The 25940-nt window shown below is 38.1% G+C and overlaps 1 long non-coding RNA gene across 3 annotated transcripts in view; it reads right to left on the reverse strand.

Moving 5' to 3' along the window:
- Nucleotides 1-25940, reverse strand: part of LOC123282408 (uncharacterized) — a 149157-nt gene that overhangs the window by 117887 nt on the left and 5330 nt on the right. For 2 of the 3 annotated variants that reach the window (XR_006522470.2, XR_011498015.1), the window contains 2 exons: nt 21480-21607; nt 16075-16181 (listed from right to left, as the gene is read on the reverse strand). This is a non-coding gene — a long non-coding RNA (uncharacterized lncRNA). The remainder of the gene's footprint in view (nt 1-16074; nt 16182-21479; nt 21608-25940) is intronic. The other variant, XR_006522471.2, reaches the window with a different exon arrangement.

A 25940-nucleotide genomic window follows, 5' to 3' on the forward strand; every position in this document is an offset into this window, starting at 1 on the left:
AGGTAGAGTCAGATCAAATGACTTCCATATTGCCTTTTGCACCATAATAGCCACCACTCTGCCAGCTTCTATGTATCACTGTTGTAATAATGCATTCTAGTTCTGTGAAATAACCACTGTGTGGGTTAGGGGAACCTCCATACCCACTGTATATGAACCTCCATAAAACTCCATTGCTCACCTGACCCCCAAAATCCCCTTTTATGACTAGAAGGCCATAGTGACATTTTAGGTCTCCTAGAAACAACGTTAGATCAGAGCCACTGTCTAAGTAGTCCCTGAAATGTGTGATTATATCCTTCCTCCAATGCACTGTTACCCTGGTAAAAGCCCATAGGTCTCATTGGGAAAGCCTAGGAGAAAGATCAACACAAAGCTTTGCTATTGAAATAGTATTCTTCCTCTAGGGGACATGGTCTCCTCTTCATTCAAGGATTGCTGGGTCTGTAAACTGGCTTAAGATGGGGAACTGATTGAGGGGCTGTGACGCTCTAGCTTTATGGTTCAAGATAAACTTTTGTTCACTTGACCTAGAACTTTTCTGCTTATACATATATAGTATCATTTTTTAATCATATATGTGATTTGCGAATATTTTCTCTGCTTCTGCAGTTCCCTTTAATTTTTTTTTTTTGAGGAAGATTAGCCCTGAGCTAACATCTGCTGTTGATCCTCCTCTTTTTGCTGAGGAAGACTGGCCCTGAGCTAACATCCGTCACCATATTCCTCTACTTTATATGTGGGACACCTGTCAAAGCATGGCTTGCCAAGCGGTGCCATGTCTGCACCGGGATCCTAACCCACGAACCCCAGGCTGCTGAATTGGAATGTGCAAACTTAACCGCTGCACCACCAGGCCAGCCCCTATAGTAAGATTTTAGTAGGCTTCCTATCTTTCCCTCTCTCTAGGAACAAATGATTAACTAGCCAATGCTAGTTAAATTTTGAACTATTTTTAAGTTAATCATCCCAACAAACTGTTGGAGCATTTTCCAAGAACCTCAGGGACAACATTAAATGGGGAACCTCTGTCTCATGGACCCGAATCAAATTGAGAAGATCCAACTTCATGTTCTGTCCACCGTTATCCCACATCCTTAATATGCTTTTCTACACATATTCCATAGATTTATGCTTACATAAATTATAAAACTTAAGTAATTCTTTGGAGTGTAGCACGCTTCCTCTAGGATATATTATGCACCTCACCTTTAGTAGTCTTCTGGGACTTGTGTCTATTCAGAGGTGGCAACTGCCTCAAGAGATTCTATTACCATTTTCTCAGGCAATTCAGGGTTAATATTCTCAGGTAGAGGTAGACAGGTTGACAACACTGCGGATTGGAAGGCTGCTAATATGTGGGGTGGGGATACCATTGGCAATGGTGTTAGAGAGTTTACTTCCACTGTGGGTGGTGAGAAACTTCAATTAACAAGGAAGGGTCATCACAATTTACAGAATTGATGTCCCAACTTCATCAGAATTTTCCCACAGGTCCAATCCCTATATACAGAATACCAATCTTTCACCAAAAAATGCCCTGGATTTTATACTAGACACACTAGAATTCTTGGAATTCAATTTGCTAAAATTCATCCAATTGTAGATTGAGTTGTAGCAGTGTCAACTATGATAGATGTCTCTTCCCCAAGAAGTTTTTAGGTCATTGATGCAATGCTTGAGGTGATAATTTAATTCTAAGCTCATCTTTATGTTTCACAATTTTGTCCAGGATAGTAAGAGGAACCAACAAATGTAATTACATTCCTTAATTTTCCAAAAATATCCAAAATTATCATATAATAATTTACTTAGCCCCTTGCTCCTATATAAGTGTTTGATTAGGAATATCCAATGCAGATACTTTGTGTATCTCTACAAACAGTACACACCATGACAAACTACTGCTCTGTTAATAAGTAGAAATAGACTCATTAGCATATTTTAATATAATCAAATTGGACAGCAATTCCAGAATTCCCAGAACCAATTCAGAAAACTCAACTGAAATTCTCCTCTTCATAGGTATTTTCCATTCAAAAATCTATATGAGCCAGAGTTCTTTAGAAAAACGGAACTTATAGAAGATAGATAGATAGATAGATAGATAGATAGATAGATAGATAAGTAGATGATATAAGAGGATATTTATTATAAGAATTGGCTCAGCTTTTAGAAAGAGGTCAAGCCAAAGATTCTATCAACTCAATATAGACTGTCATATTCATAGAATATTATATAGGATCCTCATGGTAATCACAGAATCAGAACCCTAAAATAAGGAAAGAAATAAGTAAGACAAAAGAAATCAAACATATTACTAAAGAAAGCTATCAAACTACAAGGGAAGAGAACAAAAGAAAAAGAAAAGAACAGAGAAGAACTACTAAAACACTCAGAAAAAAATAAGGACAAAATGGCAATAAATGCATATTTATCGATAGCTACTTTAAATGTCAATGGACTAAATGCTCCAATCTAAAGGGATAAGGTGGCCAATTGGATAAAAAAGCAAGACCCATATATATGCTGCATACAAGAAACACACTTCAGAACTAAAGACACTCACAAACTGAAAGTGAAAGGATGGAAAAAGATATTCCATGCAAATGGCAAAGAAAAGAAAGTGGAGTTACTAATACTTATATCAGAACAAATAGACTTTAAAACAAAACCTGTAACAAGAGACAAAGAGGGGCACTACAGCATGATAAAGGGAATAATCCAAAGAGAAGATATGACACTTGTAAATATCTATGCCCCCAACATAGGAGGACCTAAATATATAAAACAATTATTCACAGGCATAAAATGAGAAACAGACAGTAACACAATAATACTAGGGGACTTTAACACTCCATGTACGCCAAAGGATAGATCATCCAAACAGAAGATCAGTAATGAAACATTGGCCTTAAGTGACACATTTGACCAGATGGACTTAGTGGATATATATAGAACATTCTATCCCAAAACCACAAAATACACATTCTTTTCAAATGCACATGGAACATTCTCCAGGATTGATCAGCTAGTGGCCACAAAACAAGTCTCAATAAATTTAAGAACATTGAAATAATACAAAACATCATTTCTGACCACAACAATATGAAAGTAGAAATCAACTACAGGAAGAAAACCAGAAAAGCCACAAAAATGTGGAGATTAAACAAAATGCTACTGAACAATGATTGGGTCAATGAAGACATCAAAGGATAATTCAAAAAATTTCTGTAGACAAAGGAAAATGAAAATACCACATACCGAAACTTATGGAATACATCAAAAACAGTTCCAAGAGGCAAGTTTATAGCAATTCAGCCTAACTCAACAAAGAAGAAAACTCCCAAGTAAACAACCTAACAATGCATCTAAAGGTAGGGGGAAAAGAAGAACAAACAAAGCCCCAAATCAGCAGAAGGAAGGAGAGAATAAAAATCAGAGCAGAAATAAATGAAATAGAGACCAAAAAAACAATAGAAAAAATTAATGAAACGAAGAGCTGGTTCTTTGAAATGATAAACAAAATTGACAAGCCCTTAGCTAGACTTACCAAGAAAAAAAGAGAGAAGGCTCAAATAAATAGAATCAGAAATGAAAAAGGAGAGATTACAACAGACACTTCAGAAATACAAAAGATAATAAGAGAATACTATGAAAACCTATACACCAAAGAATTGGATAATATAGAAGAAATGGATAAATTTTTAGAAACACACAACCTTCCAAAACCACACCAAGAAGAAATAGACAATTAAATAGCCCAATCACCAGTAAGCAGATCAAAACAGCAATCAAAAACCTCCCAAGGTTGGAAATGTCGTCAAGATGGTGGTGTGAGCAGACACTGAACTCGCCTCCACCCATGAACACAACCAGGTTACAACTATTTTTGGAAGAATTACCCTGGATTGAAAACTGAAAACTGGATAAAAAGAAGCCCCATGACAAGAGACAGTCCTGACGAAGGCAGAAGGCAGAGGAAAAAAGCCACCTTTGGGAGCAGCAGAGCTTCTCAGCAAGCCGGGTGGGAGCCACCCTAAGGTATGCAGCCCTCCCTAGCGGAGTGCGGTCTGGAGCAGGGGTAATACTGCTATAAGCATCCTTTGGACTCAGCCCAACTGAGACGGGGGTCTTACTGTCTGGCTTTGCAGGCTATTGACTGCAGCAAGGACATCCCCGGAAGCACTATTGGCTGAAAGCCAAAAAGAGCCAGGTCTTAAAGGGCCCATGCACAAACTGACTCATTGCAGCAACCTAAAATCACCAGAGAGAAGGCAGACAGTCCTTTGGTGAAATGAGACTCACATGGTGGGCTCTGGGGGCATCTTGGCGAGAGGATGGATCTCTCCGGAGATTGTGACATTGGTGGGGGCCATTGGTCTGAGCTGGCCCAGGTGTGATAAGACACCGGTGGGGGCCATTGAGGTGCATCCCTTGGCTCTTAGCTCAGGCATCTGCCACACCCACTAGAGCACAGATTTAATCCAGTTCAGCCAAAGCAGGCAACCCACCCTAGGGACTGTCCCCACCTGAAAACAAGCCCTCAGGCTACTTTTCAGCATGCACTGACTGGGTACCCTTCATCCTCTACAGGCAAGCAAGGGTGTCTGCCTCTGTGGGGCAGGGACTGTGTGAGGACCAGGCGAACTGTGGGGGGGCTCTGGGGGAGAGGTGGGGACCTATGCAGCGTGACGTTGGTGTATGCTTCAGGGGGTTGAGAAGTGTGCATGGACCAGGACTATGTTAACAGTGTATGCGGTCCTGTGGGAAGTGAGGCTTCTCAGTGGCAGAAGACTTGTGCTACACAAATAGCCATAAAAAGGATCAACCCCACCTTACAATGCATGAAACAATTGAGTGCCCCATGCCAAGGGTTAGCCCCACTCAGCTGCACTCCTAAGAGAACTGACAACAGCATTGTTGGCCTCAGGCCTATCACAACTGTGCGCCCCTAAGGCTAGCAACCAGCTACACTGGGTACCAACCCAATTAAGAGGGGAGTTGCAATAAGAGTGTGCTGATAGACTTTGCGGCCAACAGTGCTGAGGCCCCCCCAAACCGGATTTAAAAACAGCTGGCCAAGGAAGGAAAGACTAGACTCCCTGGGTACCAGCAGTGGGAGCACCCTGCCACAGCAGAAGGACACAAGTAGCCCAAAAAGGGGTCACTCCTGGTTCTTATGGATTGGTGACAAGAGGGAAGCACACTGCTGGACCTCATAAGGCATCTCATACATAAGGCCACTTCTCCAAGAGCAGGAGACATAGCTAACTCACATAATACAAAGAAAATAGCACAGAGAAAGAGTCATAATGAGGAGGAAAAGTAATACTTTCCAAACAAGGGAACAGTAAAAAACCCCAGAAAAAGAAATAAATGAAACAGAAACTAGTGACCTACTCAACAAAGAATTCAAACAAAATATCTTGAGGATGCTCACAGATATGCAGAGAAGAATGGATGAACACAGTGAGCACATCAACAAAGAACTGGAAGATATTTTAAAAAATCAGAAATGAAGAATACAATACTCACAATGAGAAATTCACTAGAGGGTCACAATAGCAGAGTAGAAGAAGCAGAAGAACAGATTAGCGAGCTAGACGACAGACTAGAGGAAATCACCCAAGCAGAACAGAAAAGAGGAAAAAGAATTACACAAAAGGAGAACAGTGTAAGGGAACTCTGGGACAATATCAAATGGGCTAACATTTGGATAATAGGGGTCCCAGAAGGAGAAGAAAGAGACAAAGAGGCAGAAAATTTATTTCTCAAATAATAGATGAAAATTTTCCTAACCTGAGGGAAGAAACAGACATCCAAGTTCAGGAAGCACAGAGACCTCCAAACAAGAGAAGCCCAAAGAGGCCAAGACCAAGACATGTTATAATCAAAATGTCGAAAATTAAAGACACAGAGACAATCCTAAAAGCAGCAAGAGAAAGGCCACAAGTGACATATAAAGGGAAGCCCATCAGGCTATCAGCGGCCTTCTCAGTCGAGACCCTACAGGCGAGAAGAGAATGGCACAACATATTGAAAGTGCTAAAAGGAAAAAACCTACAGCCAAGAATATTCTATCCATCAAGGTTGTCATTAAGAATGGAAGGAGAGATAAAGAGCTTCCAAGACAAGCAAAAATTAAAGGAGTTTATCACCAAGAAACCAGTTCTGCAAGAAATGCTGAAGGGACTTATTTAAGTGGGAAAGCAATGACCACAAATAGAGATTAAAAAAATTATCCAAAAAAAAACCCCAAATCAAAACAACAACAACAAATAACAGGCAATACAATCACCTCTAAGGTAAAAATATAGTAAAGGCAGCAGATCAACTAACTGTGAAGGTAACATGAATGTTAAAAGACAAATGTACTGAGAGGAGGATCCAAGATGGCACCGTGATTAGTCCTCTTTGTCTCTCCCCCTTCGAGTCTACAATTATTTGGACACTTATCGCTTAACAAAGGATAGCCAGACAGCATCTCAGGGCGTCTGAGAGACCCACGCAACTATACATCAGAAGGCAGACGGACTTTCCTCCGGGAGGATGTGGAAATAGGTGAAAACTCTCCGACCCCGACCGAACAGCCTAGTACCTGCAAGCGGCTTTCTTCCAACGGACGCCCCCAGAAGATCAACACACATCTAGGGCAGGAGTGAGCACACAACAGAGGAGCGACGGTGGAAACAGGTGACCAGAACCCTACCTAAACCCCCCGCAATTACTCCTAAACGCAGAGGGAAACTCTAGAGTTACACACCTGAGCCTGCGGGGAGAGTCTCGCCTAGTGTTCACGGCGCCTGGAGGGTCCCAGAGAGAATCACTGAGGGTATGGAGGTCCCCGGGCTGCCACTGCCTGCACGGTGGGGCTAGGGATTGCTGGAGATCTCGGAGAGGACTGGGGCTGGGTGAAGCTGCAGAGGCCGGCTCCATGCCCTGGAGGGGAAGCTCTGGAGTTCCGCCCGGGCAGCAGCAGACAAAACTCTCTGTCTGCCATTAGTGGAGGGGCCACGCCCAGCATTCACAACTCCGGGAAATTCCTGGAGAGAACCCCAGAGGGTGAGGTGACCCCCAGCTGCCGTTGCCTGCCCCGTGGGGTAAGGGATTGCCGGAGATCTCAGAGAGGACTGGGGCTAGGGGGAGCTCCAGAGGCCAGCCCTGTGGCCCGGAGAGGAAGCTCCAGAGTTCTGCCTGGGCAGCAGACAAAACTCTCTGTCTGCTATTAGCGGAGGGGCCACACCCAGCATCCACAACACCGGGAGGGTCCCGGAGAGGAGAATATCAGGCAGGGCAGCAGCTGACCACATACCACTGAAATCAGGATCTCTGGCTATCCCCCAAGACAGGGCAAAGGGCTCCCCGAGATCCTGGGGAACAGGACTGGGGCTGGGTGGAGTTCCAGCGACCCAGCTCCATAGCCTAGGGGGAAACCCTACAGGCTCACAGCAGCCTCAGGGAAAGCCTCTGCACAGCACTAGTAGAAAGCACCCATCCGGCAGCCACAAGCCTGGAAGACCCCGGGACAAAAGTAGCATAGCTAGGTGAACTAACCACAGACTGTAGAAGATGCCAATAGCTCTCCTGCGACCCATAGTGGACAAGTGAGATTTTGTGGGTGCCGACAGTGACAGAGCGACAAATATAAGTGATCCTACGCCTGGCCACTGGAAAAGCCCATAACACCGTTGTAGACCCCAAGGAGAGAGCACATCTAGGTGGGCTGCAACAGTAGGCACCTGCAGCCTGAAGCCCCCCTGTGACGGCCCCCACGGCAGAGGAGGGAATCTAAAGGGCCACTGTGGCTACGAAGAGGGGCCCAGGCCCAGTTAGCAACTACGGACAGGGTTCCTGGTTGGTGAAGTATAAACAGCTGCTCCCCCCACCGCAGCAGCTGAAACAAGTGAAAGGAGCAACTAAACTCTATCTCCATGCGGAGGCACAAATCAACAACATCAAGCAATATGAAAAAATACATTAAATCTCCAGAACAGAAAGAAAGCAACAAATACACAGAAAACAATCCCAAAGAAAATGAGATATATAACCTAAATGACGATGACTTCAAAACAGCCATCATTAAGATTCTCAAGGAGTTAAGAGAGAATTCTGACCGACAACTCAACGAGTTCAGGAGCTATGTCACAAAAGAGTTTGATACGATAAAGAAGAACCAAACAGAAATATTGGAAATGAAGAACACAATAGAGGAGATTAAGAAAAATCTAGATGCTCTGAACAGTAGGGCTGATAATATGCAGGAAAGAATTAGCAATTTGGAAGATGGCAATATAGAATTGTTGCAGGCAGAGGAGGAGAGAGAAGCAAGACTTAAAAGATATGAAGAAACTCTCCGAGAATTATCAGACACAATTAGGAGATGCAACGTAAGGATTATAGGTATACCAGAGGGAGAAGAGAAGGAGAAAGGGGCAGAAAACCTATTCAAAGAAATAATGGCTGAGAACTTCCCAAATCTGGTGAGGGAGATGGATCTTCAGGTGACAGAAGCCAATAGATCTCCAAACTTTATCAATGCAAGAAGACCAACTCCACGGCATATAGTAGTGAAGCTAGCAAAAGTCAACGACAAGGAGAAAATATTAAGGACAGCCAGGCAAAAGAAACTAACCTACAAAGGAACCCCCATCAGACTATCAGCAGATTTCTCAGCAGAAACTTTACAGGCTAGAAGAGAGTGGAATGATATATTCAAAAATCTGAAGGACAAAAATCTACAGCCGAGAATTCTCTACCCAGCGAAAATATCCTTCAAATACGATGGAGAAGTAAAAACTTTCCCAGATAAACAAAAATTAAGGGAGTTCATTGCCACAAAACCTCCTCTTCAGGAAATCCTCAGGAAAACCCTCATTCCTGAAAAATCCAAAAAAGGAAAGGGGCTACAAAACCAAGAGCAGAGGAGATAAGTAGAAGGACAACAACAGAGAGTAGCAGCTCTACATCAGAACAGATTAAACCATGGGACGAGAAACAAAGGAAACTGAAGAAAACCGGAAAACAAGACACAAAATGGGAGTGGTAGGCCCCCACGTCTCAATAATCACTCTAAATGTAAATGGACTGAACTCCCCAATCAAAAGACACAGAGTGGCAGGATGGATCAAAGAACAAGATCCAACAATATGCTGCCTCCAGGAAACACACCTCAGCCCCAAAGACAAACACAGACTCAGAGTGAAGGGATGGAGAACAATACTCCAAGCTAATAATGAACAAAAGAAAGCAGGTGTCGCTATACTAATATCAGACAAGGTAGATTTCAAAGCAAAACAGATAAAGAAAGATAAAGAGGGACAGTATATAATGATAAAAGGGACTCTCCACCAAGAAGACATAACACTTATAAATATATACGCACCCAACACAGGAGCACCAAAATTTGTAAAGCAACTCTTAATAGAACTAAAAGAAGACATCAACAACAATACAATAATAGTAGGGGACCTCAACACACCATTAACACCAATGGACAGAACATCCAGACAGAAAATCAACAAGGAAATAATAGAATTAAATGAAAAATTAGACCAGATGGACTTAATAGATATATATAGAACACTTCATCCAAAAACAGCAGGTTACACATTCTTCTCAAGTGCACATGGAACATTCTCAAGGATTGACCATATTTTGGGAACCAAAGCAAACATCAACAAATACAAGAGAGTTGAAATAATATCAAGCATCTTTTCTGATCATAACGCTATTAAACTAGAAATCAACTACAAGAAAAAAGCAGAGAAAGGTGCAAAAATGTGGAGACTAAACAACACGCTTCTCAACAAACAATGGATCATTGAAGAAATTAAAGAAGAAATCAAATATTATCTGGAGACAAATGAAAATGAGAACACGACATACCAAATCATTTGGGATGCAGCAAAAGCAGTCCTAAGAGGGAAATTCATCGCAATACAGGCTCACCTCACTAAACAAGAAAAAGCTCACGTAAGCAACCTCAAACGACACCTAACGGAACTAGAAAAAGAAGAACAAACAAAGCCCAGAGTCAGTAGAAGGAGGGAAATAATAAAAATAAGAGCAGAAATAAACGATATTGAAACAAAAAAGACAATAGAAAGGATCAATGAAACAAAGAGTTGGTTCTTCGAAAGAATTAACAAAATTGACAAACCCCTAGCCAGACTCACCAAGAAAAGAAGAGAGAAAGCGCAAATTAATAAAATCAGGAATGACAGAGGAGAAATCACAACAGATACCAATGAAATACAAGAGATCATAAGAGAATACTATGAAAAACTATATGCCAACAAATTGAACAACTTGGAAGAAATGGACAAATTCCTAGACTCCTACAATCTCCCCAAACTGAATCAGGAAGAAATGGAGAATCTGAATAGACCAATCACAAGTAAGGAAATAGAAACGGTAATCAAAAACCTCCCCAAAAACAAGAGTCCAGGACCAGATGGCTTCTCTGGAGAATTCTACCAAACATTCAAAGAAGACTTAATACCTATTCTCCTCAAACTGTTCCAGAAAATTGAGAAAGATGGAGAACTCCCTAACACATTCTATGAAGCCAACATCACTCTGATCCCCAAACCTGACAAGGACAACACAAAGAAGGAGAACTACAGGCCGATATCACTGATGAACATAGATGCAAAAATCCTCAACAAAATTTTGGCAAACCGATTACAGCAATACATCAAAAAGATTATACACCAGGATCAAGTGGGATTTATACCAGGGACACAGGGATGGTTCAACATCCGCAAGTCAATCAACGTGATACACTACATCAACAAAATGAAAAACAAAAACCACATGATCATCTCAATAGACGCAGAGAAAGCATTCGACAAGATCCAACACCCATTTATGATAAAAACCCTCAGTAAAATGGGTATAGAAGGAAAGTACCTCAACATAATAAAGGCCATATATGATAGACCCACAGCCAACATCATACTCAATGGACAAAAGCTGAAAGCCATCCCTCTGAGGACAGGAACAAGACAAGGGTGCCCACTTTCACCACTCCTATTCAACATAGTACTGGAGGTGCTGGCCAGAGCAATTCGGCAGGAAAAAAAAAAAAATAAAAGGAATCCAAATAGGTAACGAAGAAGTAAAACTCGCGTTGTTTGCAGACGACATGATCTTATACATAGAAAACCCCAAAGAATCCACAGAAAAACTATTAGAAATAATCAACAACTACAGCAAAGTAGCAGGGTATAAAATTAACGTGCATAAATCAGTAGCATTTCTATACACTAACAATAAACTAACAGAAAAAGAACTCAAGAACTCTATCCCATTCACAATCGCAACGAAAAGAATAAAATACCTTGGGATAAACTTAACCAAGGAAGTGAAGGATCTATACAATGAAAACTACAAGACTTTCTTGAAAGAAATAGGCGATGACATAAAGAGATGGAAAAACATTCCTTGCACATGGATTGGAAGAATAAACATAGTTAAAATGTCCATACTACCTAAAGCAATATACAGATTCAATGCTATCCCAATCAGAATCCCAAGAACATTCTTCACAGAAATTGAACAAACAATCCTAAAATTCATATGGGGGAACAAAAGACCACGAATTGCTAAAGCAATCCTGAGCAAGAAAAACAAAGCCGGCGGAATCACAATCCCCGATTTCAAAACATACTACAAAGCTACAGTGATCAAAACAGCATGGTACTGGTACAAAAACAGGTCCACAGATCAATGGAACAGAATTGAAAGCCCAGAGATAAAACCACACATCTATGGACAGCTAATCTTCGACAAAGGAGCAGAGGGCCTACAATGGAGAAAAGAAAGTCTCTTCAACAAATGGTGCTGGGAAAACTGGACAGCCACATGCAAAAGATTGAAAATTGACCATTCTTTTTCACCACACACCAACATAAACTCAAAATGGATCAAATACCTAAAGATTAGGCCTGAGACAATAAGTCTTTTGGAAGAGAATATAGGCAGTACACTCTTTGACATCAGTTTCAAAAGAATCTTTTCGGACACTGTAACTCCTCAGTTGAGGGAAACAATAGAAAGAATAAACAAATGGGACTTCATCAGACTAAAGAGCTTCTTCAAGGCAAGGGAAAACAGAATTGAAACAAAAAAACAGCTCACTAATTGGGAAAAAATATTTACAAGCCACTTATCCGACAAAGGGTTAATCTCCATAATATACAAAGAACTCACACTGCTTAACAACAAAAAAACAAACAACCCGATCAAAAAATGGGCAGAGGACATGAACAGACATTTCTCAAAAGAAGATATGAATATGGCCAATAGACACATGAAAAGATGTTCATCATCGCTAATCATCAGGGAAATGCAAATCAAAACTACACTAAGATATCACCTTACCCCCGTTAGATTGGCAAAAACATCCAAAACCAAGAACGACAAATGTTGGAGAGGTTGTGGAGAAAGAGGAACCCTCATACACTGTTGGTGGGAATGCAAACTGGTACAGCCACTATGGAAAACAGTATGGAGATTTCTCAAAAAGTTAAAAATAGAAATACCCTATGACCCAGCCATCCCATTACTGGGTATCTATCCTAAGAACCTGATATCAGATATCTCAAGAGTCCGTTGCACCCCTATGTTCATCGCAGCATTATTTACAATAGCCAAGACGTGGAACCAGCCTACATGCCCAGAAACTGATGATTGGATAAAGAAGATGTGGTATATATACACAATGGAATACTACTCAGCCATAAAAAAAGACGAAATTGGCCCATTCACAACAATGTGGATGGACCTCGAGGGCATTATGTTAAGCGAAATAAGTCAGTCAGAGAAAGACGAACTCTATATGACTCCACTCATAGGTGGAAATTAGTATATTGAGAAGGAGATCTGAACGGTGGTTACCAGGGAAAAGGGGGGGTGGGGGGAGGGTACGGAGGGGGAAGTGGTGTACCCACAACATGACTAACAAAAATGTACAACTGAAATTTCACAAGCTTGTAATCCATCATAACATTAATAAAAAAAAAATAAAAAAAAATAAAAGACAATACCAGTAAAAGTATTCAAAATAAAAAAATAAAATAAAATAAAATAAAATAAAATAAAATCCAAAGAGTTCCACCAGGCATTCTGTCTCTTTCTTGGGTGTAGGAGGGGACAGATGCAACAATTTACCCTTCACTTTAAAAAGGATATCTTAAAAAGCCCTGTAACTCTGGCCCCTAGAATTTCACTGAGGCAGGAGACATCTGAATTTTAGCTGAATTGAGTCCCCATCCTCTGCTGTACAAACATCTTGTGAAAGAGTATAGAGCAGTTGCTATTCTTGCTCAATAGGTTCAATCAGAACAATATCATCAATGTAATGGATGAGTGTGATATCTTGTGGAAGGGAAAGAAATCAAGATCCCTGAAAACTAAAATTGTAACATAGATCTTGGTAGTTGATATAACCCAGAGATAGAACAGAAAAGGTGTATTGCTGGCCTTCTCATCAGAGAGAAAATGCTTATTGTGGGCACCGTTGACAGGTAGTGAGAAGAGGCATTTTCTAGATCAATAGCTGCAAACTGGGTGCCAAGAGATGTATAAATTTGCTCAAGCAATGAAACCACATAAGGTACAGCAGCTGCAGTTAGAGTCACCACTAGGTTAAGCTTCAGATAATCCACTGTCATTCTCCAAAATCTAGCTGTTTTCTGCACAAGCCAAATAGAACAGATAAATGAGTTGTTGTGGGAATCATCACCCTGCATCTTTCGAGTCCTTGATGGTGACATGAATTTCTGCAATCCCTCCAGGAATGAGGTGTTCCTTTTAAATTACTCTGTTTATAGGTAGGTGTTCTAATGACTTACATTTTGCCCTTCCCACCACAATACCTCTCACTCTGCAGGTCAAGGGACCAATGAAGGGATTCTGTGAGCTGCTAAGTATCTCTGTTCCAATTATGCATTTTAGAATTGGAATAATAACCACAGAGTGTGTCCAGGAACTGTTGCCTTAAGATAGGAAAAGATAGACATCCAGCTCAAGAGGAGAGATAGGGATTTACTCTTCTTTCAATTTTTTGTTCTATTCTGGTCCTCTGACTGGACAATCCCTGCCCACGTTGGTGATGGAAAATCTCTTTACTCAGTCTATTGAATCAAATGCTAATCTCTTCCAGTGGCCTGTAAGGTACACTCCCAAAAAATGTTTACAAAGCTACTTGAAATTCCCTTAGTTGAGTCCAGTTGACAAATAAAGTGAACTGTCACAAGTCCACCCCTTGTCACCTTGGCATCTATCTACATCATGTTAAATGATCTTAATCTCCAAATAAAGACAATAATGAGATTATAATCTTGCCTAACATGATATATCTATGCTGTGTACAGCTAAAAACAAGCTCCTTTCCCAGAAGAAAAAAGAAAGTCCTTAAGTGAGGTTTACTCTTCTTCTTTATGTTCCTAACAAATATATGATGTAAACTTAATGACACAAATATATGATATTGTCAACACATCCATGTTAAATGATAAAGGAATAAGAGAAAATAGAAAACAAAGCATTGCTTAATATACGTATGTATACACACAAACATATTCATAACAAAAGAAGAAGGAAATACTCATGACAATTGCCCTCCTCCTTTCTGTAACTGGTCACAAGGTCAAAGCTGGTATTATATCTACACTATTCTAGTACCCATTCTCTATTTCCTTTGCCTCAGCAGCAACCTCATCTGGTTGAGTTTCTTTACCTGGTTGGGGCACCCAAACCTTCATTCCTGAAGGGTCTTGTTTATTACTTGTATTACTTGGATTGGGTTGTTGTAGTTTTCAATTGACCTTGATCAAAGGGCATGATAATGCTAAAAAACACCCTAAGGGATAGGCCCTATTCCAGACATTTTATTCTTTACTGTAGTAGTTGTTCAGTTTGCCTTTGATAGTGTGACAAAGATTCTTTGGTTCACCAAACATTAGTCATGCTCTTGAGCTTTCTTCAAGGACAATCTGTGAACTTTTTTGTAAAACCCTTAACAAGAACCCTTCTAAGACAGTGTATCAAGAGTCTCTCCTCCCATGTCTGATCACTCTCAATATCCAATTAGGTTTCTCAGCCTCCACTATCCACCAGGTGATGTCTGATCAACCAAGCCTGTCTTCAGCAAGAATCCAATTAAATCAGTTTAGCCAGTTTAGTGTATCCTCCTTACCCTTAATTTTTCCTCATAGTAACTTTCCATCTACTAAACACCACCAGGCACCTCGCCTGTAAATTCCCAATTGCCCATGCTGTATTCGGATAGAGACTAGATCTATACTAAGGTCACTTTTCCTCAGTATTGAAATATTCCTGAATAAAACCTGTTTTTCCTGCTTTGTCTATGTCCAGCTCTGGTTTATCTCTGATAAATATGGTGTTGCGACTAGGATAGGATCATTGGAATCCAGAGTCCATACCCAGAAACATTTGCAGCCCTTTTCTTCTTATTGACTGACTGGGTATCCATTGGTGAGTACATCTCCCATACCATATATCCAGTCAAACATCCCTTGTAGCTGGTAGGGAACTATTTTGAGCCCTAAAGTTTTGAGTATAATGTAGAAGGTAGGTAGTAGTCCCAGGCAATGAGTGACTAGGTTAGAGTGCTTATTTCCCTGTTTATATGAACCTGGGTTATTGTCCTAGATGAACACTTGCTAAGTTAGAGTGCCAGTGAAGCAGAATCTTGGTTAAGAGTCACAGTTTCTACATTCATAAGTGTTGGAGGAGGTAATCAAGAGGACAAGACTGTTGGTTGACCCATGAGCTGATCCTGGGCAATCATAGGTTACTTACCACCTCTTCTATACTTGGAATGTATACTCTATCTACCATTACCACAATGGGAGCTCTTCTAAGGACACAACCCTGAAAGCATACAGTGTTGTTGAGACCATCCGGATGGCATATAATACATGGCTGAACCAAGTTAAGGCCTCTATAAAAACTTTTAAGATTCTGGCAGACAGCTATAGAGACCTTCTCATCTTGCAGCCACCCAAAACAAGCCTCATGTATTCCTTTGCTTATTAAACTTACCACTCAACAATCTGGAGTGCTCTGCCTCTTTCTTCAATCTCTCCTTGACCTCTGTGTATGGGAGCAGTTTCATATTTCACCCAGAAGTTCCCAAGGTTGCAAAGAAACTAAAAGTATAAAAATTGTTTATGAACACATGAGCTTCTCAGTGGACGAAAAATTCCCTTCTCAAACTCCTGCTGAAATGTGTTCTGCCAAATATGTCTGCTTTCTTTCTTGTTGGCATGATTTTCCTAATGATAATTTGGAATTTCTATGGCCTCTTTGGGAAATTTAAGGTCTTCCCAAAGAGACTCCTTAAACCTCTCTCTTCCCATTGTCTTTATTCTTTCTTCCTCCTTTTACTGCTTTGGATCTTCCCTCAAATCCTTTGATATGTTCCACTTCCACTCAAACCCCTACCTCCTCCATGCCTCTGTCCACTCTGCCAGACATTTCCCTGTCCCCTTCAGTCCCTCAACTCTCTACAGTCACTCAAACTTTAGGCCCTCTCCCCTCCATCAAGGACTCAAGGGACTATGGGACCCTAAAATGCACCATCTCAGGCATAAAAAAGAAAGAAGCCTCTTAAGAAACAGAACTACATATTTTTCCTCTCAGATTTTAGAGACCTTCAACAGTTGATAGATATCTCCTCAGTCACTAGCCTAAAATATACTCCACAGACTCCATCAGATTACATATCAGGACAAAATAAATCTATATGTCTCCTCCACAAATATTGGTAAACACACAATTTTAACTTCTCCCATTTGCTCTTAATTCAGGTTAAAATATAAAGTGGAGATAAACCAGTGACATGGTATTACTATGTTTTGCTGGCTCAAAACAAAACTTTTAGAATTATAGCTCTAAGATGTCTGTTTGCATTGGTCTGAATGTTTTTGTGTGTATGCACAAACTGTATGTATATATGTGTGCATGCATGCATGTAATTTGTATGTAACTTTTTCTCCCTCTATATAATATTAAAAGATTAATTTATAAACTCCCTTAAGAAGTTATATTCAAGCTTTCTCAGAGATAAATGAGTGCTTTTATTAATTGAGTATTCTTAAAAATCTCATAAATATGGAAACTAATCTAATGTTTTTAAGGTTACAATATCTGGGATGATCTTTGTTAAATAAAGCTAGTTTTAAAAATTCTTGATAAAATAAAAACAAGAACATGTTTAGAGTTGTCAGCATTAAACATAATGCAGACATACAATTTTTTCACCCAGATTTAGTAGTCACACAAACTTACGTTATTTCTACTAGATTTTTAAGATTACAAAATCTAATAGCAAAATTTACAATAAAAATTATTGCTAGATGCATATCAAATATGGTTGAAAAATTTTTAAAAAGGAAGAAAAATATTTAAATTTTGGATTCTTTGCTTCCAAGATTTTTAACACTTACCTAATTTTCAAAAGGAAATATAACTTAGAATGACGGAGAGATTTATTTAGCTTGTGAAATTTTCATAATCAGTATAAACATAATTGATAAGCATAAGTGAGTTAAATGTGTTAGTGGGATAAAATTTATAAATGAAATTTCAATAATTTTGTTTTATAATATATATATATTTTTATAGTTTTCCACTGGCATGTTTTATGACAGTTTTGAGGCATAACTGACATGTAAGATTGTACTAGTTTAAAGTGTACAAATAGTGTGATATATGTACATATTTTGAAATGATTAGCACAATAAATTCAGTTAACATTCATCATCTCACACAATTACAAAGTTTATCTTATGATGAGAACTTTTCTGATTTACCCTTGTTGCAACTTTCACTATAAAATACAGTATTTTTAACTATAGTCATTATGCTGTGCATTATATCCCCAGAATTAATTATTTTACAACGGGAAATTTGCACTTTTGATCAACTTTCCCCATTTACCCCACCTCCTACCCACTGCCTCTAGGAACACCAACCTTTCCCTTGTTTCTATGTTTGTTTTTTTAAATGTCACACATAAGTGAGATAATACAGTATTTGTGTTTCTCTTTCTGACATATTTCACTTAGAAAAATGCCCTCAAGTTTCATTCCTGTTATTGCTAATGGCAGAGTTTCCTTCTTCTTCTGGCTAAATAATATTCCATCATATATACATGGTTCCTTTTTCTCTCATTCTCACCAAAACGTATTCTCTCTTGTCTTTTTGATGAGAGCTATTCTAACATGTGTGAAGTGATATTGTGGTTTTAATTTGCATTTCCCTGATGATTTGTGATGTTGAACACCTTTTTCTATTCCTTTTGGTTATTTGTATGATTTCTTCAATTCTACTGAGTTCTTCTACTGAACTCTAATCTACTGAGTTCTTCTCACTGTTATAATCAGATTGCCTGAGTTTTTTTGCTACTGTGTTATGAGTTCTTCATAAATTTTAGATATCAATCCCTTACCAAATGTATGATTTCCAAATATTTTCTCACATTTGTTAGGCTGTCTTTTCGTTGTGTTTATGGTTTCATTTGTTGTGCAGAAGCTTTTATTTTTATGTAGAGCCACTGTTATTTTTGGTTTTGTTCCCTTTGCTTTGGTGTCATTAAAAATTTTATTGCCAAGACTGATGTCATGGATCTTACCCACTATATTTTCTTCCAGAAGTTTTATAATTTCTTGTTTTATGTTCAAATCAAGTCCATTTATACCATGTATACATAAACTTTTTAATAATTACATTTAATAATATTTATTGTTTTATAAAGTTTATTATAACTATATTATAATATGTCTCAGAAAAATAGTTTAGTAAAACTTTTTGGTAACTTGCAATCTTAAACCTATACTAAGTTAAGATAAAGAATGAATAATTATTGACTACAAAGTTCATTTTAAAATAAAGTAAAATATTGAAACATTAATTGCTTAACATAAGTTTATCTAATTTTTGCTTCTTGTTTATATTTGGTATAGAGAAGCTAAATATACTTCAGTCTGTTTTTAAATATGACAAATTGTACTATGAAAAAGTCTTAGGCCTCAAGAAAATTATAGAATAGTGTACTCATAAATTACTACAGAATGATAGTCGCTGTCAGGCAGTTAAAAATTGCTTACTTCCTAGTTATTATTGTAAAAGATAGGAGACTACTGGTAAAAAATCTTATCATATATCTAAGGAAGACTGCCAGGAATAATAAGGGTAAAGAAGACAACCTCTAATGCAGAGAAAGTAAGGCATATTTTTGATAAGGATAGATATTAATGATGTGTTTTCTTTAAAGGAAAAGGAGTAATTTTCTCCTAACATAAAATGACTGGTATTTCAAAATGAGGAAAACAAAAACTGAGTGAAAATAAGAAAAACAATTATATAAGAATTGTGGGCAGTAGTCATCAAAAAAGAATCTTGTGAGTTCAAAGTTTATTAAAATGAGGATGGATTTACTTATAATATTTTTAAAATATTAGCCTTAGAATTTATAAAACACTGATGCAAAACTAGAATTTGGTTCTCCGTCTCTGCTACAAAAGTAAAGTTTTCTTACACTATTGGTCTGCTCTGAATAAGAAATTGTAAAGTTTTCCTTTCCTATTAACTATTCTGCCTGAGAAATGAAGATTTTGTGTGTAAAAATAATTTTCTGTGCTTCATGTCACCTTCACTAGGTCATTGATTAGTTTAAAAATTCTCAATATTAAAGGAGCTAGTTTTTTTTTACAACTATGTAGGTTTCTCTATTTGCCTTTGAAATCTTTTCATTGGCTAAATGGATAATTAAATTTAGTTTCACAGTGACGGGTGATCCTTTTTAGTCAAATATCCAAACCTTTTGACATTTCTTATAACTTCGCAAATCAAATTCTAAATGGAGTCTTTTTTACCTCAATTCCACGTGCATTCCAGCAAAATCTGGTGGTGAGTCCTTCTCTTGGGTTCCTAGCCTCAAAAGCTTTGAAAACTAAAATCAGAGCACTTATGAAAAGTTCCAGCAAAACAAACTCAAGTTACCTATGTGGTTAATCACTATTCTTGTTGCAGTTATGTAAATAATCATGACAACTTTAATAAAACTAGACTCATGTTGCAAGAAAATTGATCTTACTTTGATTATCTCTGATTGAATAGTGGTGACTATAGAGAGAAAAATTATGGTTCAATGCAAAACCATAATGTACCATTTTGGGTTCTGTCTTGAACATTTGCAAGTCCATGCCAAAGCTTTAGTTTTCCAGTTGTGCTCCAATATCTGCCTACAAATCTCCAAATTAAAATTTCCATTTTTTTCTCTCTTCTGACTTGGAATCATTGAGAATTAAAAGGTCCCGTTTCCCAAATCCCTGCAAATTGAAGCTGCATGACTTGACATAAAACTCAAGAAAATTACCAAACAGATCATTTTATGCCTGTTACTTTGTAAAGAAGTATGTTCACCACTCAGTAAGTTCACCATAAAACCTGAAGCTATCAGAACATTCAAATTTCAAAACAGGAAATTCATTGGATTGTGACTACAGTCCTCACTCCACCATCTGAAGACACTTAGAGCCCAACATCAAGAAATCTCTGTGGAGGCCAGCCCAGTGGCACAGCAGCTAAGTTTGCATAGTTTCGAATCCCGGGTGCGGACCTACGCACCGCTCATCACGTCATGCTGTGGCAGGCATCACATATAAAAGAAGAGGAAGATGAGCACAGACGTTAGCTCAAGGCTAATCTTCCTCAAAAGAAAACAAAATCTTTTTGAGTGGCTGCTCTCTGGAATCAAAAACTAGGTTTTTACCTTGATCTATTTTTATCTTGTTTTCATAGATATTCCACCTCATTAAATGCCTGATGGCTAGCATGATAAAGCATACCCTCTACTACGTGGTCTCAACATATGATTCAGCAGGTACTTAATGAACAAAAGGTGAGCAAACAAGAAATGGACTTATATATTCTAAGGAAAGAAGAATAACCCCGTACTCCTTGGAATAATAGGGGGACTAACAAAAATTCTTTGCTTAACCAAACTTTAGTCAGTCTCCTGAACCTTCTCATAAGACCATCTGTGCAATTACTTCTAAACTCCTCAGCAAGAACCCTATTAAGTCAGTTAAGTCCCTCATCCTTCATGCCTAATCACACTCAATATCTAATCAGGTTTCTCATCCTTCGCAATTCACCAGGTGATGTCTGGTAAGCCTGCCCTATTTTCATCATGAATCCTCTTAGCTCCATTTAGCCAAAATCCACAACACTTCATGTTTTCTCATAGTAATTTTCCATTCACTGACACCCCTAAGGTTCCTTGGCTACAAATTCTCACTTGCCCAATTCAGAATTGACCCTGTTGAATACCGAGGACTCTTTCACCTATTACAATAGTCCTGACTATATCAGTTTTTACCACTCTAACTATTGTCCAGCTATGGATTTTCTCTGATAGTATTCAGAATCGATTAGCTTACCCAGTACCCAAAATCTCTTCCTTGGATGTTGACTCAAGTGCATAAGCAGCCCAATGAGGTCAGGTGGCACAATGAATTTCTATTCAGGTGAATCATTGTTTTGTCTCCTGGTGGAAGTACTCCTTCCTCTGGAAATAAGACCTCTTTGTTAGCAGAGCTTTAAGTAAAGGGAAAAGGAAGCAAAAATATTGTCACTCTCATTTCTGTCCCTTGGTTCATGGACCCATGAATTTTGGAATAAGAGAAACAAATACTGAGGTATCCTTTTCCCTACTACAATAGTACTAAATAAAGTGGGATTTTTTTTTTACATCTTTTAAACTTTGGTTTTTCTTGATAAGTTATTTTCTGAAAATAAGGTAGATCAGAGTCAACATTGGAGCCCCAGCCTCCTCACCAGGACCCTAAGTTTGTGGCTTGAAGTCCACTCCTGAATGATGGATTGGGGATCTATTGGTGAGTCCCACTCCCAAAGCATTGCTCTAGACAAATGTGCTTTGAGGCTAGTAGGGCCAGATTTTCATTCATAGGATTTTGAGTATACTCTAGAAGGTAAGTTAGAATCCCAGACAAAGAGAGGCTGGGTTAGAGTGCTAGGTTTCTCTGTTTGTTATAAGTTGGGTGACAGTTCTAAAGAAGCAAAACTGTGTTAGAGCCCCAGGATTCTCTGTTCATAAGTATAAAGTTACCATTAGTTAAGAACATTGTAGCTACTCAGCAGACTGAAAATCTTCTTCTTGAATCCTTGCTGAGTTTATGCTCTGCCCACTCTGTCTACTTCCTTACTTGTTGACATGATTTTACTAAGGATCACTCAGAATTTCAAAATCCTCTTTGGGAAACCTTAGATTTTCTCCAAAAGCTTCTCTAAAACCTCTCCTTCACATCACCTCTGCTCCACAGCCTCCAACAGATTACATGTCAGTTCAAAAGAAAATATTAAAAGTCTCCTCCACAAACATTGCTAAACAGGCATCCTTAATTTGCCTCATTTGGCAAAGACATAATTCAGATGAAAATATAAAGTGGAGCTAAACCAGTGAGACTGTGTTACTATATTTTATTGAATCAGAGCTAAAATTTTAGAATGAAAGCTTTAAAGTTGTTATTTGCATCTGTCTCTTAAGTATGTATGGGCCCTTATGTATACCGCATGCATACATGTTATTAATATGTGGTCTTTCCGACCACTAGATGATAAATTCCCCTTTACTGAGGATGTCTTTGGTAAACAAAACTAGTTTTTACAATTGTTGGTAAAATAAAAACAGGCACATCCTCAGAGTTGTCAGCATTAAATATAGTAACACAATATTTTTCTACTTGGATTTAGTACTCAAACACTAATGTTATCTCTACTAGATGCTTAAAACTATAAATCCAATCAAGAGAAAAATTGTATATTAAAAATAAGTTCCTTAATGCATGTTAAGTTTAGCAATTAATTTAAAAGAAATAAATACAGAAGAATCAATTGTTTAACTTTTTGTTTTCTTTGCTTCTGTATTATTTCGATACTTGCCTAATTTTCAACAAGAAAAACAACTTTGGATGATTGCTAGATTTGAGATTATTATGATCAATTAAAAAATATTTATTAAAAACAAATTAATTGAATCGATACTGGTGGGATAAAAGTTTATAAATATTCTTTTCAACAATGATTATGTTTTATAATATGCCTCCTTAAAAATAATCTCACAGGGGCTGGCCCCGTGGCTGATTGGTTAAGTTCACATGCTCCGCTGCAGGCAGCCCAGTGTTTCATGGGTTCGAATCCTGGGCGCAGACATGGCACTGCTCCCACATGCCACAACTAGAAGGACCCACAACTAAGAACATACAACTATGTACTGGGGGGCTTTGGGGAAAAAAAGGAAAAAAATAAAATCTTAAAAAATAATAATAATCTCACAAATTTTTTTTTGAAACTCAAAACGTTAAAGCCATACTAAATTAAGATAAATAAAGGATATTTATTGAATATCTAGATCATCTCCAAATAATATAAAATATTGAAACATTAATTGTTAAAAACCACATACCTTTAGAAAATTATGAAATGATTTAGTTATAAATTTGCTAAAGAATGATAGTATGTGGCCAACAGCTAACAATTGCTTAATTCCTAGTTTTCTCTGTACAAGAAAGGTGATTAATTGTTAAAACTCTAATCAATATATATAAGTAAAATGATTATGACTAACAAGGGTAAAGAAAAAAATAAACCTATGTATACAAGGAAAGTAAGATGCATTTTTGATAAGAAAAGATATGAAAGATTTGGTTTTGTAAAGTAAAAAAGTAATTTTCTCCTACTGTGGAATGACTACTTACTCAAGAATGAAAAAGAAAGAGTAAGACAAATGTTGAACGAATGTTAAAAGGAAAAGTATTGTAGTTTTATGGGAAAGAAATTTTGGAAAAGGAATGTTATCATGTGTGGTCAAAGCTGGAAATTACTGGATAAATTTATTTACAATTTTTAAAAATTAGCCTTAAAATGAATAGTATGAGTGCAAAGCCAGAATTAATTCCTCTCTCTACTAAAGCAACAAAGTTTTCTTAGATTATTAATTTGCTATTAATATGAAATTGTAAAAGATTTTCTTTACCTTTTAATAATTCTGCCTAGAATACCAAGGTTTTGTGTCTCAAAATACTTTCCTCTTCTTCATTCTGTCTTTATCAGTTCTTTGATTACTTTAGAAAACTAACTCTTCTCAATATTAAAACTGATACCAACCCTGATATCGGTTTCCCCACATTAAACCCAGCATATTTGGGGTTAAAACCAAAATACTCATTCCCTGCTTACTCTCTGGCTTCCTGGCTCCAGAATCCACTATCCTCCATGGAGACAGACACCGTCAAGGACAACCACCTGGATCATCTCCTCCCTGCAAAGATTTACAGGCTAGTGGGAAAGCTGCTGACCAGCAAGTTCATGGGCTCCCTCCTCTCTGCAAGTGTCTCAAGGCCAAAGACAGGCTGGTGGGAAAGCTGCGACCAACAAGGCCATATGCTCCCACTCCCCTACGTAAAACCCCAAATAAAAACCCCGCCTTTTAGCTTTTCTGGGAGTTTAGGATTTCAGCATTAGCTGCCCTCTCTCCTTGCTCAGCACTGTGCAAAAATAAAATTCCTACTTTCTTCCACTACACCTGGTGTCAGAGACTGGCTTGCTGTGCAATGGGTGGGCGAACTCATTTCAGGTTCAGTATCAAAACAGGTAGTTTTTAAAACTGTGGTCATGTGTCGCTCAATGATGGTGATATGTTTTCAGAAATGAATCAGATGATTATTTTGTATGTGAACATCATAGAGTGGATTTACACAAACCTAGATAGTATAGCATACCACACACCTAGGCTATATGGTATAGTCTATCACTCCTAGGCTACAAACCTGTACAGCATGTTAGTATACTAAATAGAGTAGGCAATTGTAACACAATGGCAAGTATTTTTGTATCTAGACATATCAAAATATAGATAAGATACAGTAAAGATGTGATATAAAAGATAGAATAATGGTACACCTTTATAGGGCACTTAATATGAATGGAGCTTGCAGGATTGGAAGTTGCTCTGGGTAACTCAGTGACTGAGAGGTGAGTGAATGTGAAGGCCTAGGACATTACTCTACGTTGCTGTAGATTTTATAAACACTGAACACTTATGCTGCACTAAATTTATAAAAAAAATTATTCTTTTTTTAATAATAAATTAACCTTAGCCTGCTGGCACTTGTTTGTAATTTTTTAACTTTTTGACTCTTTTGTAATAACAGCTTAAAACACAATCACATTTTACAGCTGTACAAAAATATTTTATTTCTTTATACCCTTATCCTATAAGCTTCTTCTATTTTAAATTCTTTTTTACTTTTCAAATTTTTTGTTAAAAACTAAGATACAAACACACACATTAGCCTAGGCCCACACAGGTTAAGGATCATCAATGTCACTGTCTTCCACCTCCACATCTTGTACGGCTGAAAGGTCTTCAGGGGCAATAACATGCATGAAGCTGTCCTCTCCTGTGATAACAATGCCTTCTTCTGGAATACCTTCTGAATGACTTGCCTGAGGCTCTTATTTAGGAGGTGTCAATTTTTTTAGAGATAGGCCCATGGCAGCTTTGTTTTTTTTTTTTTTTTTTTTTGGCTTGTTTCTCTTTTTTTTTTTTATCATAGATTTGCTTTTAAGCATATAATGCACCATAAACATTCCTCTCTATTAATGAAGATTTTCCGGCATTGTGGTCCATGTTTTCAAACTTTCTAAGGGCTTGTTGAGGTCTGCAAAAGCTTCTGCTAAACCCTTTACTGTGAATTTTTGGGGGGTTCTTATTTTTCTTCTCCTGCAGTTTCCTTTTTGCTTGCCTCTTCTATAGCTACGTGTTTCTGCTCCAGTTCCAACAACTCTTTAATAGTTAATTCCTCAGGAACTACCTTTAA

This window comes from Equus asinus, chromosome 2 (genome assembly GCF_041296235.1).
Source record: "Equus asinus isolate D_3611 breed Donkey chromosome 2, EquAss-T2T_v2, whole genome shotgun sequence".
Classification (NCBI taxonomy): Eukaryota; Metazoa; Chordata; class Mammalia; order Perissodactyla; family Equidae; genus Equus; species Equus asinus.